General features: G+C 58.1%; 1 protein-coding gene across 2 annotated transcripts in view; it reads left to right on the top strand.

The window, feature by feature from the left end:
* The first annotated feature begins 11,859 nt into the window (after window positions 1-11,859).
* EPHA2 (EPH receptor A2) overlaps window positions 11,860-16,694 on the top strand; it is a 34,050-nt gene continuing 29,215 nt past the window's right edge. The window contains exon 1 of one of the 2 annotated variants that reach the window (XM_008523235.2): window positions 11,860-13,084. The gene's annotated coding sequence lies outside the window, so the exon portion shown is untranslated. The remainder of the gene's footprint in view (window positions 13,085-16,694) is intronic. The other variant, XM_070602037.1, reaches the window with a different exon arrangement.

A 16,694-nucleotide genomic window follows, 5' to 3' on the forward strand; every position in this document is an offset into this window, starting at 1 on the left:
CAAGTTCTTTTCAATCTCCTCCTTACATATTCAGCTCAGTGGCATTAAGTACATTCACATTGTTGTGCAACCATCACCACCAGCCACCTGCAGAATTTTTCATCATTCTAAACTGAAACTCGGTCCCCGTGAAACAAAAACTCCCCATTGATAAATATTTTTTGAATGACTCAGTGACCTTAGTCAAGTCACTTCCCCACTCTGGGCTTTTAGCCTCCTGATCTACAAAATGAGTATCATACGGGTTCCCACCTCATGCATTTGTTGTTAAGTTTTCAATGACAAAAAACATGTGCTTGGCACAGGCCCTGGTGCCCAGTAAGTGCTCATCAAATATTAGCTGTTACTGCGTTATTACCCCATGAGGAAGTCTTGCCTGAGTACCCCACCCCTCCTTGTTCTCTGGACTCTGCATCGAATAAACAGAAACAGGGACCCTGCTGGCGTGAATCACACAGGTGTGTTTTGTCTCCAAGGCGTGAGCCACTGCTGTGTCCCCAGCTAGGCTAGTTACCCTGCTGACCATTGCTTCCCGTTCCCAGGGTGCTGTCACCAACAGCCTCCCCTGGGAGCCGGCAACACCCCCCTGAGAGGGGGAGAGGAGTGAAGGAGCTCTTATAGACGATGTTAAGTGCATGGGGAGAGGCTGAGGCCCTCCGTAACGTGGGAAGCCAGTGGCAGAGCCAGGACTCGGAGCCCGAATCCTGATGCTCATCTCTCCCAGAGACCACCCGGCTGGCCCATGGGAGCCACGAACTGAATGAATGGCTGGATGGCAGAATGAACGCTCTCGGGTTGAGGAGCCTCATTTTGCAGCTGAAGAAACAGGCTCAGGGAGGTTAAGTGAGGTGCCTGGTAAATATTTATGCAGTTGATCGCACGGTGTCAGAGGGCAGGGAGCGCTGGCCAGGTGCTCTGAACCTGGACTACCTTTAATCCCTGCCCCACGGGACAGCCAGGACAGCTCTCGCCCTGGGCGGGAAGGTGCCCTGGTGCAGTGGTGAGGAAGCTAGCTGTTGGCATCTTGAAGGAAGGGAGGAATCTCTTTGGCTTTGGAGGCAGACAGTCTTGGATCTGTCACAGATCTGGAGACAAGGGAGCAGTCTTCTAAGCTCTTAAACTTTCCAGGCTCGAGACTCTTTTGAGACCCTATAAAAGCTGTGGTCTCCAGCCAGTGGTGAACTGGTAAATGTTTAACAACTGGCCCTTTGAAAGACAAAAAAAAAAGCAGCCCTGGTTTGTATCGTTTGCCCATTGCTGTGGTGTAAATATCTCCACTCTCGGTCAATTTCAAGGTACTAATGAAACCCAGCTCCCCAAATTCCTGACAATTTAACGATCCACTCTCCCTGAGCCGGTAGGAGCCAGCTCCAGCACGTCACTAGGTCTGTACAACCTCAAGCCCAGTCTCTTCCCCTTTCTGTGCCTCGTCTTCCTCATCTTCCTGCTGGCAGGGCTCTTGAGAGGGTAAAATGAGTCATTTCCATGCTCCAACCCAGAGGTGGGAGATCAGCAAGACTGGTGGGGACTGTGGAAGGACACCGCCTCCAGCTCCTGGCTGGGGCATGTGGGGGTCCTGGAGAGCAGAAGGGGCATCAGCTGGGGGGGACCTCATCCCTTTCCCACCCCTGGCCTCCTGGGCAGCCCATCCTTCCTTCATGACCCCTGGCCCAAGGATTCCTGGGTTCCGCAGTAGAGGTGATCGTGTAGCCCCCAACCCTTCCCTTTGGGCCACTTCCAGAAGCCAAGCTGGAGGTGGGGCAGGGGGAGGGCAGAACAACCCAGCAGTGATGACAGAGTTTGCCCAAACCTGGAAAGACAGGCTCACCAGCCCCAGTCCGGCTAATCCCCCACATTCACCCTGGCTTCACTCCTGGCACCAGGGCAGAGGGGAGGAATTCCCCTCCACCCCCCAGGCAGCCCCTCCTGTCCCTGCCTGAGCTCTGGCAGGACCCTAGGCCCCCAGATCATGGTGACATCCCCTGCTCTGCACCTCTTCTCTTGGTTGTGGCATCTAAGGGGCTTGCACCAGGGGACAGTGAGCCCGGAAGTTAAGAGGAGCTGGTCCTGTTGAGAAGGGTCCTTCTCACTTCGAGAGGGAAGGCTGCACTCCTGGCCAGGTATTCCAGAAGTTTCTTTCCATGAAAGGAGACGAGAACACAATAAAATATTAGGGCAGAAAGTGTCTTTACCTAGTAGCAAGGACAAGCCTCCTGCTACAAAGATGGGGAAACTGAGGCCAGTGAGGGGAGAGGTCAAGTTCACAGTCACACAATACTCAGAGGTTGAGCTGGGACCCAGCCCCAGCCCCTGGATGGCCAGTCTCTCTTTTTTGCTGCCTGGTGAGTGGCAGAAGGGGCTGGAAGGTGGAGGCCCAGCAACATGGGGGAAGGGGCGACCCAACCAAGGCCTGCAACTTCCCAGGGGGTTCCCCTCAGGGGAGTCTGTAACCCCCCAGGAAGTAGCCCACCCTTCTGGAAGACCCAGGACCTGAGAAGTGGAGTGACTATAAGTCTGGGGGTGGCACACTCCCTGTCCTGAGATATAAGTGACGCTGCCTGCTAGCGGGGACAAGCTTTGCCCCTAATCCTCTCTGTGTGGCCTTGAGAAAATCATGTGCCCCCTGGCACCAGTCTCTCTGGCTGCAAAATGAGTGGTTTGGGCCAGATCAGTGGTTGAAAATTTGTTTTAAGCTGCAGAATTCCTTTCTAGAAGCCTGGAATAGAAAACAGACGCAGAAGGGCAGGTCTGGGGGAACCTGGGGCTTGGGGAGGAGGGCAGGAGGATGCAGAGTTGGGTCCTGGAGCCTCAGCTGCTCAGACACCCCTCGCCTGGAGGGGTCTTTCAGCCCTCACTGGGGCACCACTCCTGCAGGGGCCGTGGCACCCACTGGAGATTTCCATCTTCTTGGGGGCGATGCCAGGGGCCTGGGCCACCCCCTGAGGGAGGGAGTCTGGCACCACTCCTGACCCCTGAAAGCTGGAGAGAAAGACATGGAGAGAGACAGAGACAGAGAGAGAGACAGAGAGACAGAGAGAAATGGAGCAAGACAGAGAGGAACAGAGAAAGGGAGGCACAAAGGAGAAATTTTCGAGAACAAAATGGAGAGAGAAAGAGAGGGAGAGAGGGAGAAGAGGAGACACATGTTTCCACTCAAAGTTCTTTTTTGTTTAAAATAAAACCAACCCAACAATCTCTGCTGCTGACGGTTGGCCGGAGCCCAGGCCCCAGGCAGAGGGACCGCGGGCTTCCTGGCCGCCTGCCTGGGAAACTCAAGTAATGACTGCCTGGGGCCCTGCTCTGAGCCACCTCTGACAGAGCCTGTCCCCTGACACTGGCTCAGGCCTGAGGGTCCCAGGAGAGACTCCCAGGGGGCTGCCCCTGCTGGAGCCTCTTGGCCATTCGGGGCTGAGAGCAACCAGCCACCAGGAGGCCTCTGCTGAGGGCCCGGGAGGGCTGGGTCCAGGGCAGGGCCTGAGAGGGGTAGGTGAAGGTTCCGCTTTAACTGGGGGCCTGGCCAGCAGGGGTCTAGCATCCCCTAGATGCTCAGAGTCCCTCGGCCCCTCCTCTCTAGGGACATATCCCAGGTCCTTGCAGCCCCAGGCCCAGGTCAGGTCACTTGGCTGGGAGTGAGCTGTGTGCCGTGGGGATTGTGGAGGAGGCCGTGGGAGGAAGAGGAGGAAGGAGGGTAGGTCGGAGGCCTTGCCTCCTGGCTCTGGCCAGGCTTGCTCAGGGCCCCTCCATCTCTCTCTCTCTCTCTCTCTCACACACACACACACACACACACACACACACACACACACGTATACTTTGCACTCAGATCCAAGATTTGATCTGGTCTAAGCCCCACGTCCCCAGGCAGGAATGAAGCTAGTCTCACAGCAGCACCGTTTGTAGAGTACCGACCGGGCGCCAGGCACTGCCAGGCACTGAGTGCATCATCTCATTTAATCCTCATCCGCCAGGAGGGTGGGGCCATTATAACGTCTACTCTACAGACCAGGAAACCGAGGCTCAGAGGCGTTAACACCCTACCCAAGCGTCAGCATGAGTAAGTGGCAGGATTTGAACCCAGGTTTGCTCACCCCCCACTTCCCACACCCTGGGGGAGTGGGCAGCCTTTGGGGGGGGGGGCGCAGTGCACCCTCAGGCCCAGGCTCCCGTCCCTTCCGGAGCTGAGAGAGGCAGCTCTGAGAACAGCTGATGGCCCGTGTTTTGTTCTTGGCACAAAGGCGTCCAGATCCAGGCTTAGTGGTGAATGGCGAGGGGCCCGCGGCCCCTCCCGCAGGCGGGCCTGGCAGGCTCTGCTCCTGCCCGCTTCCCCACAGCCCGTGAGCCCTCAGCTTCCTATTCAGAACCCGGCTCAGCCATTGACAGGAGTAGCAAAGCCAGGCAGATCTGGGGGGATTAAAGGAGGCAGTGAGAGCTGGGGGGCTGGGGGAGGGCTGGCGCACTCACAGGGGACTCCCTACTATGTGCTGGGCCCTTCGTGATCTCGCGTAGTCCTCATGGCGACAGGCAGTGTAGGTCTTGATGGGAAATGGAAGACCAGAGAGGGGAAGGGACTTGCCCAAGGTCACACAGCAAGTCCGAGGCAGAACTAGGGTACAAATCCAGGTGACCCAGCTCCCAGTCAGGGCTTGTTTCATAAAACAAGTTTCCTCTGTGCTTAAGACACCCCTGCCCTGTGGCTTCTTCCAGAGACAGAGAAAAGGACAGAAGCAGACAGAGAGAGAAGGACCACGAGACATTGGCTGGCAGGGGCAGACACAGGGGGAAGGAGAGAGAGTCTCCTACGGGAAGCTCCTCTCCTGGGCTGCCTCGCGGGGCGCTGGGGGCCGAGGGCTGCAGTGGCCCGGCCCTGCCCTGCCCTAGGCGATGCCTGGTCTGGAGGAAGAGGAGCCGAAGGGCAGGGTCCGCACTGGATGGAGCGCCAGAAGAGGGGAGATGGAGGCCCAGGGCTTCCCCACAACCAGAGCCTCCGGGAGCCAGGTCTGCTGCGGGGGTCAGCGTGAGGAGTCGGGTCTGGGGACACTCCTGGGACTCAGAGTTGCCCAGGAGAGGAGGGAGTGTGGGTCCTGCTGGTGAGAGCTCTGGGCGGGCGCAGAGGATTCGGGCAGCAGCAGGGTAGCAGTTGGGCCCTGGGGTGTGGCCTTGCTGTGTGGCCTCAGGGAGGTACAAATCCCTCTCTGGGCCTCAGTCTCCCTCTAGGGCTCTGGAGCCAGAAGACCTCCCTGACTGGGTCACGCGGATGTGAGCTCGTGAACTGAGGGTGCCCTGCATGGACTCCTTACGGCGGGACAGCCTCGTGCCAAGGCCTGCAGCCATGTTCCCTTGTCTAGTCCTCACGGCAGTTCCACCAGAAGGCTGCTATGACGGCCTCCCCCCGACAGATGAGGAAACTGAGGCTCAGAGAGGCCTTGTCCACAGTCACGTAGCTTGTAAAGGTTTCAGAGCCTCACGACCTCCTCTGGCTGCTCCCCTCAGGCTGGCCCCAGGGCCTGGGCAGCTGTGGGGCCCTGGGCCCCGAGGCAAGGCCCCCTCTTCTGTTGCCAAGGTGGCAGAGGAAGGTGCCTACCTGCCCCTCCCAGGCGCGGTGCAGCGCCACGGCACCCATGGAACGCGGCTGCATTCCTGTGGCAGGGGTGTGGCTGCCCGCGGCCGTGTGCCCCAGGCCTGTGCCTGCTGCTGAGCCGCCCAGCGCCCGCGCTGAGTCAGCAGGCCGGCAGCCCTGTCCCTCCCAGCAAAGCCCCATCACCAGGAGGGTGGTGGCGGCCGCGCAAAGGAGGAAACTCGACTTCCCTTGGAGGAGGGGGGCGCCTTGGGTTCTAAGCTGGGGACCCAGGCGGGGAGCAGCAGGAGGCAGGACCTTCAGAGCCAGAGGGGGACTTCAGACTGGACAGGAGGCAACTGTGCTTTCCTCAGCGTCTTCTGTGTGCCAGGCGCCGTGCTGGCGGCCGGCGAGCTTCTCTTATCTCACGTAATAAAACTGACTCACTATCCTGATCCCCCATTTTGCATATGGGGAAACTGAGGCGCGGCCAGGCCCTTAGCGAGCAAAGGGCATGGACAGGCCTCGGAGCTATGCTCAGTCTGCCGGGAGGGGGATGCGGGAGGGACCCCCTGTTGCACCAGGCTTGCCCAATGTGAGCCTGGACTAGCCACTCCCCCCTGAGCCTCAGTTTCCCATCTCTGTGGGGGTCAGCCGAGGGTCTCTCCGAGCCCTGAGAAGGAAGGGAAAGTGAGAGGCCGCACAACTTCCTCCTCCCGCTATTTGCTCTTGATTAGGGACAAGTCACTTCCCCTGGCTGGTCTCACCCTCTCGGCCAGCCTTTGATCTCCTGGCGGTGCCTGCCTTCAGATCCCTTTATCTTTATGGGCAATGCCCCTGGGTGCCACCCTCACCCGTCCGCACCCCACACTGGCATCCGGAGGGCAGAGAGGGAGAAACGAGAGTGGGAAGTGGAGGGCCAGGGGCCAGGAGGGGCTGGGGACTTAGAGGGGTCTCAGATGTTGGCCTCAAGGTGCCAGTTCTGGTCCCCTCTGGGTCTTCCTTGGAATGGAATTGGCAGGTTGTGGGCGCTGGATCCCAGAGTAGGGCAGACAGGGTGGCTGTGGGGTCAGGAAGCCAGGAGTTTCGATGGCTGGTGTGAGTGGTTTTTTGATAAGAGAAGGAAGCGCTGGTCAAAGTCCATGGGAGACAGGGCTGGGGGGTGGGGTGGGAGAGGGCCAGTGGGTCAGCTTCCCAGCCTGCCTGGCAGTTTTGTCCCCCTGCTGGAGGCCTCACTGCAGGTCGGAGGACCTGCTGCCCCCTGCCCTGGCTCCCTCCTCTCTCAGGATTGGAGGGAGGGGACTCGAACAGATGGCAATGATTGGGGGGACCAAGGCTGAGAGAGGCAGCGTCTGTGGGCCTCCCCATGAGGTGTGCATCCTAGAGCTGATGGGCTGGGCAGAGGTCCCAGTGTGATGGGGAAGGCACAGCCTCTGCCCTGGGGACATCTCCATTCTGCCAAGAGAACTGAGAGAACACACGCCCCATCCCTGGAGAAGCCTCCCCATCTGCGGGAGGCTGCCCCCTTCCCTTGGGGGGGTTCAGAATCTGAGGGTGGAGGCCGGCAGGCACAGCCCCGACCTAGCAGGACTGCTGGAGCCCAGGCCCTTCGCGTGCTGGTGCTGGGGCTGGTCAGGCCAATTCAGAAGTGAGGAAGGCAAGGCAGGGCTCAGAGACACCCCTACAGCCACGAGGGATCAGTTTGGGGTCAGGTCCTGGCCGAGGAGGGGAGGACTCTGTTAGACTGGCCCCGAGGCACATTTTCAGGCTGTGACATGAGGTGGATCCGCTGTGCAAAACAGTTATTACAGCCCGCTCCTCCAGGCCCCGGCGAGACAGGGAGGGTCTATTACAGGGTTGGAGCTGCAGGCAGCCCTCCCTTCTCACCCCGCCCCACCCCACCCACCCTGCCGGCCCAGGCACCCACACGCATCCAGGCACAGACGCACACACGCAGATGCTCTGGTTGTATGATTTTGAGCAGGGCCTTTCACCTCCCTATGCCTCAGTTTCTCCACCTGTAAAACGAGGATCATAAAAGCATGCAGGCTGGATATACAATATCTGCCTATGCTAGCACCTCCCTCCCTCATTCCACTCCCTTGCACTGGGACATGCAGACATGGGCACAAATGTGTCCCTACACGCTCACCTGGGTACTCACATGTGCCCTGCTCAGACCCCTACTCACTCACATGCAACGTGCCCACACATCCTTGCTCGTAAACCTTCACACAAGTGCACACACATGTTTATATGCAGTTAGGGGACTGCGGCAGGGTTCCCAGGACCCCAAAGGGAGCCCTCACCCCCAACACCAGCAGCATTCTGTCTCTGAGGTGGACCCCCAAGTCAGCCAGTCCCCAGGCAAGTTCCCTTGCCCTCTCTCCCAGGGAAATGCCAGTTTGGCAGAGGGAAGATTGTGTGTAAGAGACATGTAGATCTGGCTTCAAACGTCAGCTCTGCCTCTGAGCCTCAGTTTCCTCATCTGTAAAATGGGGATACGAATAATCACTGAGAGGTCACAGGGCAGGGGTGGATTCCATACAATGATCTATATCAGGTATGATGTGTGTGAAGTGGCTGGGGCATAGCAGATGCTCCATAAATGCTGGTTGGATTAACTACCTGGAGCACGGAAGATAACAACATTATCAAGCGCATTCAACAAATCTGTTATGTTCCAGGCCTTGCGTTGGGCACTGGGGCCTCAGACTGAAAACAAAGCAAAATCAAACCAAAGCCTGTCCCCTCCCTTCCCTCGAGATGCTCACCCAATACTGGAGATGAAATGCTGATAGCCAGTTTCAAGTCAGAATGAACTGTGCTTGGAGACACAGAAAGAGAGAGGCAGCAGGGTGCCGGGGGACAGAACGGGGTTGCCACTTCTCAGGGGGTGATCTTGGTTAAGGGACTTTCCCTTTTTGAGACTCAGATTCAGTTTCCCATCCATAAAATGGGCATGAAAACAACCACCTCACTAGGATGTTGTCCACATTCAAGAGGCACCAGGTGCGGAGCTCTCTGAGCAGAAGGGCGATGATTCCAGTGTGGCTGCTGCCTGGAAGCTGGTCCCTGGGCCCCTTCACCCCTCCTGAGCCTGTGTTGGGGAAGCATGTAAGGGTCTGGGACGGGGCTGTCTGTTTCCATGCCAGAGCCTGCCGTTTCCTCACCAGGAACCCAGTCCTGTGGACCCCAGATCTCAGGGGCAGGGCGAGGGGCTGGAGTGGACCCCTGGGATGTGCTTGTCCATGGACAGATGTGGTCAAGCATCTTTGGCCAGCCAGGTCTGAGCATTTCTGGTGACCACAGACCTGGGGAAGTGGCAGAGAGGTACTGCCCCTTAGGAGTGCCCAGTCTAACAGGAAGGCACAACCTCCCCACAGGAGCACCCACTTAGAGGGGGGAGACAGTACAGCAAGTCACTCTGGAGGTGACCTGAGACTCTTCAGAATGGCAGAGCTGGGAGGCCCCTTAGAGATGTCTGGAGTCACCGGGGGCTTGGCGTAGAGAGACCCACTCAGGATCACAAGGGCTGGCTCACTGTGGGTGGAGTGGTGGGAGGCAGAGGCACTGGGATAAACTGGAGCCTGGACCTCCCAATAAAGACCTTCAAGGTCAGCATTTTATACTCAGTCCCCCAAACCCAAACCAATCTGGGGTCTAGCTCCTGCCCTTAGCTGGTCCCTTGGCAAGCCCTAGGTGCAACCTCCCCTTTTTACAGATGGGGGAACTGAGACCAGAGGAGGAGGCAGTTTTCTAGCCAAGAGACTTTAAGCAGACCATAGGCCAGCTTGAGTTCTCTCCTTTGCCTCGCATACAGGGTTGGTATGAGGAGGAAGGATGATGGATGTGAAGCCCGCAGCCCAGTGCCTGGCACAAAGATAAAGCTCAGCGAGGGCTCGCTGTGATTATTATTAATTATTATTGTTATGAAGCGCCAATGAGGCTGCCAGGCGAGGTGGTAGTGAAGGCTTTCCGGAGGAGGTGACTTCTAAAGGCGGGGGTGACCCGGCTTGGGGAGGAGGGGCGGCTGGGACCGGAGGAAAGAACAAGCAAACCGCCTGCCAAGTGCGCCCCGGAGGCCGGTCGCCCGGACGCACAGCTCAAGGCTCGACCCGGGACAGCAGCGGGCCTTGGACGCCCCGCCCGGGCCGGCTCCCCTGTCGCTGCCCCTGGACGGCCCCTGTTTCCATGGCGACGGAGGCTGCCCCTCCGCGGGACCCCGACCCCTTTTACGAGGCGCGGAGGCGGTTCCTCGCAGCGGGGAAGAGGCTCGGCCCAGCAGCCAAGCGCTCGCGGCGACCGTCAAAGGCGGCACCTGCGGGGCCGGAAGCCGGGCGGGCCGGGCGCGAGACGGCCGCGCGGGGGGATGCTGCTCCCGGCCCCCTCCCGCCTCCACAAAGCGCCGCCCGCCCGGGGCCCCTTAATTCAGGGGAACCGCTCCCTGGGCGCTCCGCCCCGCAGGGGACCGGAGCTGCGACCCCCGCCCCCTCGCCCGGCGTCCCCCCGGGTCCCCTCCGGACCGCTCTATTGTCTCGCTCCGCCCTCCCCTCTCCTGCCTCCTCCCCGTCTCTCTCTTTTCCACGTGGCCAGGCTCCTTCAGGGCTTTTCTGGGCTCTCCCGAAGTTTCCACCTCTCTTGTCTCTCCGTGTTTGTCTTTCAGCAGCGGGAAGAGGCGGGGGAGCGGGGTCGGGGTGGGGTGTCCTTTGGGGGAGGGCGCTGGATGGCCCTGCAGGGATTTCAGACTTCCGGTGCTGGGGGCACTTGTTAGGCCCCTCTTAAGGAATCAGGTGATAAGAATAGAGGCTGGATATTTTTTCAAATTATGTATTTATTTTTGAGTAGGTCATTGAGGCACATGGTAAAAATGCAAACGGTGCACAGGAAGACCACACAAGTAAAATAGCCAACCCCTCCCCCCAGGCCTCCACCAAGGCTCCCTGTTTTCATACACACACACACACACACACACACACACACACACACGCGTGCGTGCACACTCTTCAAGGCAAGGCTGCGTCCAGGTCCCTAGTCCTCTCCTGCTCAGCGCAGGATTCAGCACAATGCATGCTGGAGGTTACAGAGACATCTACAGATGTGAACACGTGTGTGTCCACACACACACGTACACTCCCCTACCTAGGGCTGGCTGAGGGGCACCTCAGGGGGCCCAACCAGGGGATAGGTGAGTGGTAGCAAGTGTGGACAAGTGGCCTGTGGCATGATGGATGGGACGGCAGACAGCTGGATGGATGGGCTGGTGGACAGAAAGACAGACAGGAGCTGCCAGAAGGTGACTACCTGGCTGGGTAGGGCTGTCTGGGAGTGATGGATGGGACACAGAGAGGGCTGAGAGGGCCTGATGGGGGAAGGAAGGAAGGAAGGCTGGATAGATGGACAGACAGACTGACAGATGGAGACAGATGAGGGGGTGGGGGAGGGACGGGTAGGAGGGGTAGATGAGTGATGAGAGACCCTGCTGAGAGAAGGGACAGGGTCTTGCTGGGAAGTTGGGGCAGAGACGATGCATAGGACTGGGTGAGGCTGGACTGCTCACTGCTGGGCTGGCTACAGACAGACGGACGGACTTGTGGATGGACGGGTGGGTGGATGGAGAGGGGAGCTGGGAAGGAGTGACCGGGCCCTGCTGGGGCGAGTTGATGGAGATGGATAGACAGATTGGAGGGAGACAGGACAGGAAGGAGGGGCAGGGGTGGGATGGGGTAGGAACCCTCGAGACCTGCATGCCTGGACATGTGCGTGTGTGTGTGTGTGTGTGTGTGTGTGTGTACACAGGCATGTGCGGTGTTGGGGCTGTGGCTGTGTTTGCAGCACTTCCCAGTGTGTGTGTAGACTTGTGAGGGCGCAGGCCTGGTGATGGGTCTGGGCATAGGGGCCTGGAGTGTGGGGTCTCGCCCTTCCCTCAGGGACTGCATCCAGGGAGCATGGCTGGAAGGGGGCCTGTGTGCTTGTCAGCGCCTGCTGGAGGAGAAGGGGCTGGGGCAGGCCTGGAGGTTCTCAGAGGCAGAAAACAAACCCCCCCCCCCGGCCTTCTGAGCCTCCACCAGGCAACCAGGCGGGCCACTGGACCATCAGGGCTCAGGAAGGGAGGTGGTACCTGGCAGGTACTGTGCCAGCCCGGGTCCCCAAATATGGTGTCAGTGATAAAAATAATCACAGCTGACATTTACGGAGGCCTTGCCATGTGCCAGGCCCTGTGCCAAGAGTTTCTCACACTTTCTTTCATGGCTCCCTCACAAGGTGAGTATTGTGCTATTTTTGTCCCCACTTGACTGAGGAGCAAACAGAAGCTCTGAGAGGTGAAGCGCCTCATCCGGGTCTCACAGTAAATGCTGGTGGCTGTGGGAAGCCAGACGTGAGCCCTCAGCCCCTCGCCACCTCTGGCCCGATCCCCCCACATCTGCCCAGGGGACCCTGGTTGTCAGGCTGGACTGTGAGAGCACAGCAGGGAGGAGACCAGGCTGGAGAAAAGACAGGAGTGATCTTGGAGGCCACGCCCTTAGCCAAGTCGCACTCGGGGCCACAGAGCCCGATGGGCTTAGATTCGAACCCTAGCTTTGCTCTTGTGTGACTTCGCACTGGTCACTTCATCTGTCTAAGCCTCAGTTTCCCTGTCTGTGAAATGGGAAGATGCTGCTCACAGGTCTGCTGTGATGAAGAAATAAGATGATGTAGGAAAAGCATCTGGCAGGTGAGAACACCCACAGCCACAGTGGAGAATCCTGGAACTCAAGTAAGGCCACTTTGTGGGGGCCCCGGGCGCCCCACCTTCTGCAGCAGTGAGAGTCCCCCATGACTTGTCATCTCGAGAGATCATCCTGGGACTCTGGGCATGACGCTGAGCTCTGTGCTTGGCATATGGTAACTTGTGCTACCTTCACACCTCTCTAGGAGGGGCAGCCACTGCAAGCTCCCCATGTCCTGATGAGGAAAATGAGGGAAAGAGGGGGAAGTAACCCGCCCAGATCATACTGGGAGAGTTCCCATGACTGCTCTGGTGGGAAGCCCCCAGCTTCCCCATTCATTCAACAAAGCTGTGTGCCAGACTGTTGGGGGAGGAACACCACGAACAAGCAGGCAGAAACCCTGGCCTCTTGGAGCTTACACACAGGTGGGGGAAGACAGACAATAGAAAAATAAACAATAATATGGAGAATCTGGCATGGCAGCTGGTGGTTAAGTGCAATGAAGAAAAATATAGCAAGGAAGAGGGATGGGGAGTGGAGGGGTGAGGTGTTGCTATTTTAAATACAGTGGTCAGGCAAAGTATCACAGATAAGCTGAGCTTCAAGCAGGGATCTGAAGGTGGTGAGGGAACCAGCCCTGAAAGCTGAGAGGGGCGGGAGTGATCCAGTTAGAGAGAACAGTAAGTGCAAAAGCCCTGGGGCAGGCCTGCCCTCTTTTTATATTCCAGATTCGCTTATGCCAAAGATCGGGAGGAGGCACCTTCCATGCAGCTGACAGCCTTTGGGTGCTGCGATGACACAAGAGAAGTGACTAACTGAGAAGGTAAGAGCCCTGAGCTGGGAGTCAGGAGGCCAGGGCTCTAGTCTTCACATTGCCTCGGTGACCTCCAGCAGGTCCTCTCCCCTCTGTGGGCCTCAGTTTCCTCCCTTGTAGAATACAGAGGTTGGACTTTATCTCCAAGGATTCCATTGCCTGGATGTGCGGTGGCTAGTTCTCCACGCATGAGCAAGGGCAGCTGGGGCGGGGGAGGCTCCGAGCACGGGCTTTGGAGATGCTTCTGCCCCTTCGGGCTCCTGACTTTGAGCAAGTGACTCTGACTTCTCTGAACCTCCACGTTCTCCGCTGTAAAACGGGAGCAGAATCCCCACTTCTCGAGGTGCTTGTGTGCGTGAGATGCGGTGTTGCTGCAGAGCTCCTAGCTGGGGCAGGCGCATCATCGGGGCTCCACACGTGGGCACTGCTGTTACGTTGAATTTTAAAACACCTGGTTAAAGACTGACTCTCCCAGAAGGAAGAGAGGCGAGTGGTCGCGGTGCTCACGGAAGGCTTCCGGGGCGGGGTCTACGCTGAGTTTGGGAGCAGAGGATACGGCCAGATGGGGAAGGAAAGGCCAAGAGGAAGGAGGGGTGACAACCGGGAGCCAGGGGCGGGAGGCAGGGGTCTCTGAATCCAGGCGGGGTGTGGGCAGAAGGCGTCCCAGCGACCCGGGCGGTGGAGCCCCCGCCATGGGCGGGCCCAGGCTGAGGCCCCGCCCCATCCGGAGGCTCCGCCCCGCATCCAGGCCCCGCGGGCAGGATTTGCCTGGAACCCACTTCAAAGGGTCCCAGGAAGCTTGAGCAAGCCCCAAAGGAAGCGGCACAGCCTCTAACCCAGCTCTGGGGGTGGGGGAAGCCCCGCAATTAGGGGGGAGCTTCCTCCCACGCTGCCCCCTCAAAATGCGGGAGCCCACATTTAAGTCCCTCTCTTCCCAACCCCAAACCGCCTCCCTGGAGGGGGGAGCTCGGCAGAACTGCTGCTCAGGCAGGTTCGCCGCAGGAACCTCACCTGAAAAGCTGAACCTCGAGTCCCCTTTGGCGGCTGCGACTGGGGGACGTGTCCTTTTGAGAAAGCTGGGGCGCTAATACCCACGTGTGTGTGCAAGCCACAAACATTTGCTGAGTGCCTACTGTATGCCAGGCTCCCCCTGGGCTTGGCAAGATGGAATCAAACTGGGCCTCTGTCCCTGAAGGAGCTCCCTGCCTGAAGGGGGAGCGGACGGTGAGAAAGTGATTGTAACAGTGTGAGATCTGAGGTCTGTTCCAGGGTGAAATTATTTATTTGGCCCCGGGGAGCTCAGCCAGCTTTTCAGAAGTGCCTTGATTGTGAAGGTACAATAGCTAAGATTTAACACACACTGACAGTGTGCCAGACCCTGTGCTAAGGGTTTTACACACATAATCTCATTTAATCCCAGCCGCAGCCCGAAGCGTGGCAACCTTTATTATCGTGCCCATTTTACAGACAAGCCAGCTGAGTTTACAAAGCTTGCCCAAGGCCATGCAGCTGGTTGAGGGGCACAATCCAGGCCTGCTGGACTCACCATTCATTCCTTCATTCACTTATTCACTCCTTCACCCACCAAAGCTGTCTTGGGCTGGTACTATAGACCAGGCACCCTCCTGCATTTGGGGCTCTGTGTTCCTTCTGTGTTGCTCCACTGAGTAGTAGTCGCTGAGGTGGAGAGGGCATCCAGGGAGAGGATCCGGCTTGGACAAAGGCAGGCCGGCGTGAAAAGCCTTGAGGTGTTCCAAACGAGCAGGTGGGCAGGACTCTGGGGGGAGACACACTTGACTTTTTAGTTCCCGCTCTGCCGTGGACTAGCTGGGTAACTTTAGGCAAGTCGGTTTTCCTCTCTGAGCCTCACTTTCTTCATCTGCAAAAATGGGGACAACATTGGCTCTTCCTTCCAGGGCTACTGAGAGGATTAAATGACTTCATGTAGGTGAAAGTGGCCTGGCACATAGTAGGCCATCAAGAAATGTGAATTGAAAGGAATGGAGGGCAGAGACTGAGAGTGTCACCATCAAATGTGAGCATCTTGGAGTGACTCCCGCGGGCAGGGCCCTGTTCAGGCTGGTGCCAGGAAAGCCGAGGGGCGTCAGAGTCCTCTCCTGCCTCCGGAGCATACAGCCTAGTGGGGAGACAGTTCAGAGGCTGGGAAGACAAGAACACGGTCCGCTGGCTGAAGCTAGGGTCCAGGGAGCATGGAGTATGGGGGCTCCAGGAGCTCAAGGAGGGGCCTGGTCCCTGGAGGCTTCAGAAGACTGACCTTGAAGTCTCTGCCAGCAGAGAGTGGGCACGTCATTCCAGGCCCATTCCTGCCCTTCAAGAGGCAGGATGAGAGGGGCCCCTGTGAGGGTGCGTGCCGGCTCCAGGGCCTGGGCTAGAACACCGGCTCCAGCTCTGACCAGCACATCGGCTCCTCTGCAAGACGAGGACAGTAATAGTGCCCACCTGCTGGGGGTATAATGAGAATTGAGGGGGTCAGGACAGGTGAAGCGATGGGAACTGGGCCTGGCACGTAGTAGGCACTTTGTAAGTGTTGGCTGCAGTGATTTTTTCTGACGCTCTTGGCCAGAGGCGGGCACAGATGGAAGGAGAGGCAGCTGAAACTATTGCCTTGATGTTTACCTTGCTTGTCTCTTGGCCCCCAGCCCCCAGGCCAAGTCCTAACACAGGTGAGCCCGGAGCAGGCTGGGAGCTGGAGGTGGGGATGAGCAGTTGAGGCCTGGGCAGCCGCACACACAAACACATTCAGGCTCCACCTGCCTGGACCGGAAGCCTCGCTTGCTTCAGTGGCACTCAGGCCCTGAGGGCTTTTTGGGGCCTTTATGGGGTAATTCCCTCTCCATTAGGGCTGATTATGTCACTATAAATACCACCTTTCGGGGCTGCTTTTTAAGACTCACTGAAGAGCTTTCCTTCTCGGGATCCAGTCACTCAGAGCGGGAAGGACTGAGAGGGAAGGGCGTGTCATCAGGTGAGTGAGTAAAGACCAAGGAGCTGTCCCCACCCCACATCCTCCTGCCACCTCACACCCCGCCCTTTCCCACAGGCCTCTGCCCATGACACATGTCATAGACAGCGGCACCCAGCTCGTGTTCTCACTCCCCAGCGGGGCACGTTCCTCCGGGCACACAGCTCACAGCCAGCGGGGCCTGCTCGCACCCCTGTGTGTGGGGTCCAGCCTTGCGTGGCCGTGCATGGAAACCCACACATGCCACGCAAAGGACCAACCAACACAACACACAGAGACTTTCATGCAACATGGAACTTGCCAGCACCTTCACGGACTCATTAGTTCATTCATTCAATTCCTTCATTGATTCGGCAAAGGTTTGCTGACTACATATGCTGTGTCACATACTGTCTGTTTTCTACAAACATCTCTGCACTCCTGGAGCATATCTTCTGTGACATATCCAACATACAGCCTGCAAATGGCATGTAACACACATGTAAGACAGGGTCTTACATACAACACATATGAAGTCTTACACTCACCACACTGTCCATAGCCCTGAGGGTCCAACACAACATGCAAAACACTCTCCCTACCACGTACTCCACACACACACACACACACACACAGACTCCCAATGTGCCGTCTGAG

Source organism: Equus przewalskii, chromosome 2 (genome assembly GCF_037783145.1).
Source record: "Equus przewalskii isolate Varuska chromosome 2, EquPr2, whole genome shotgun sequence".
NCBI classification, from domain to species: Eukaryota; Metazoa; Chordata; class Mammalia; order Perissodactyla; family Equidae; genus Equus; species Equus przewalskii.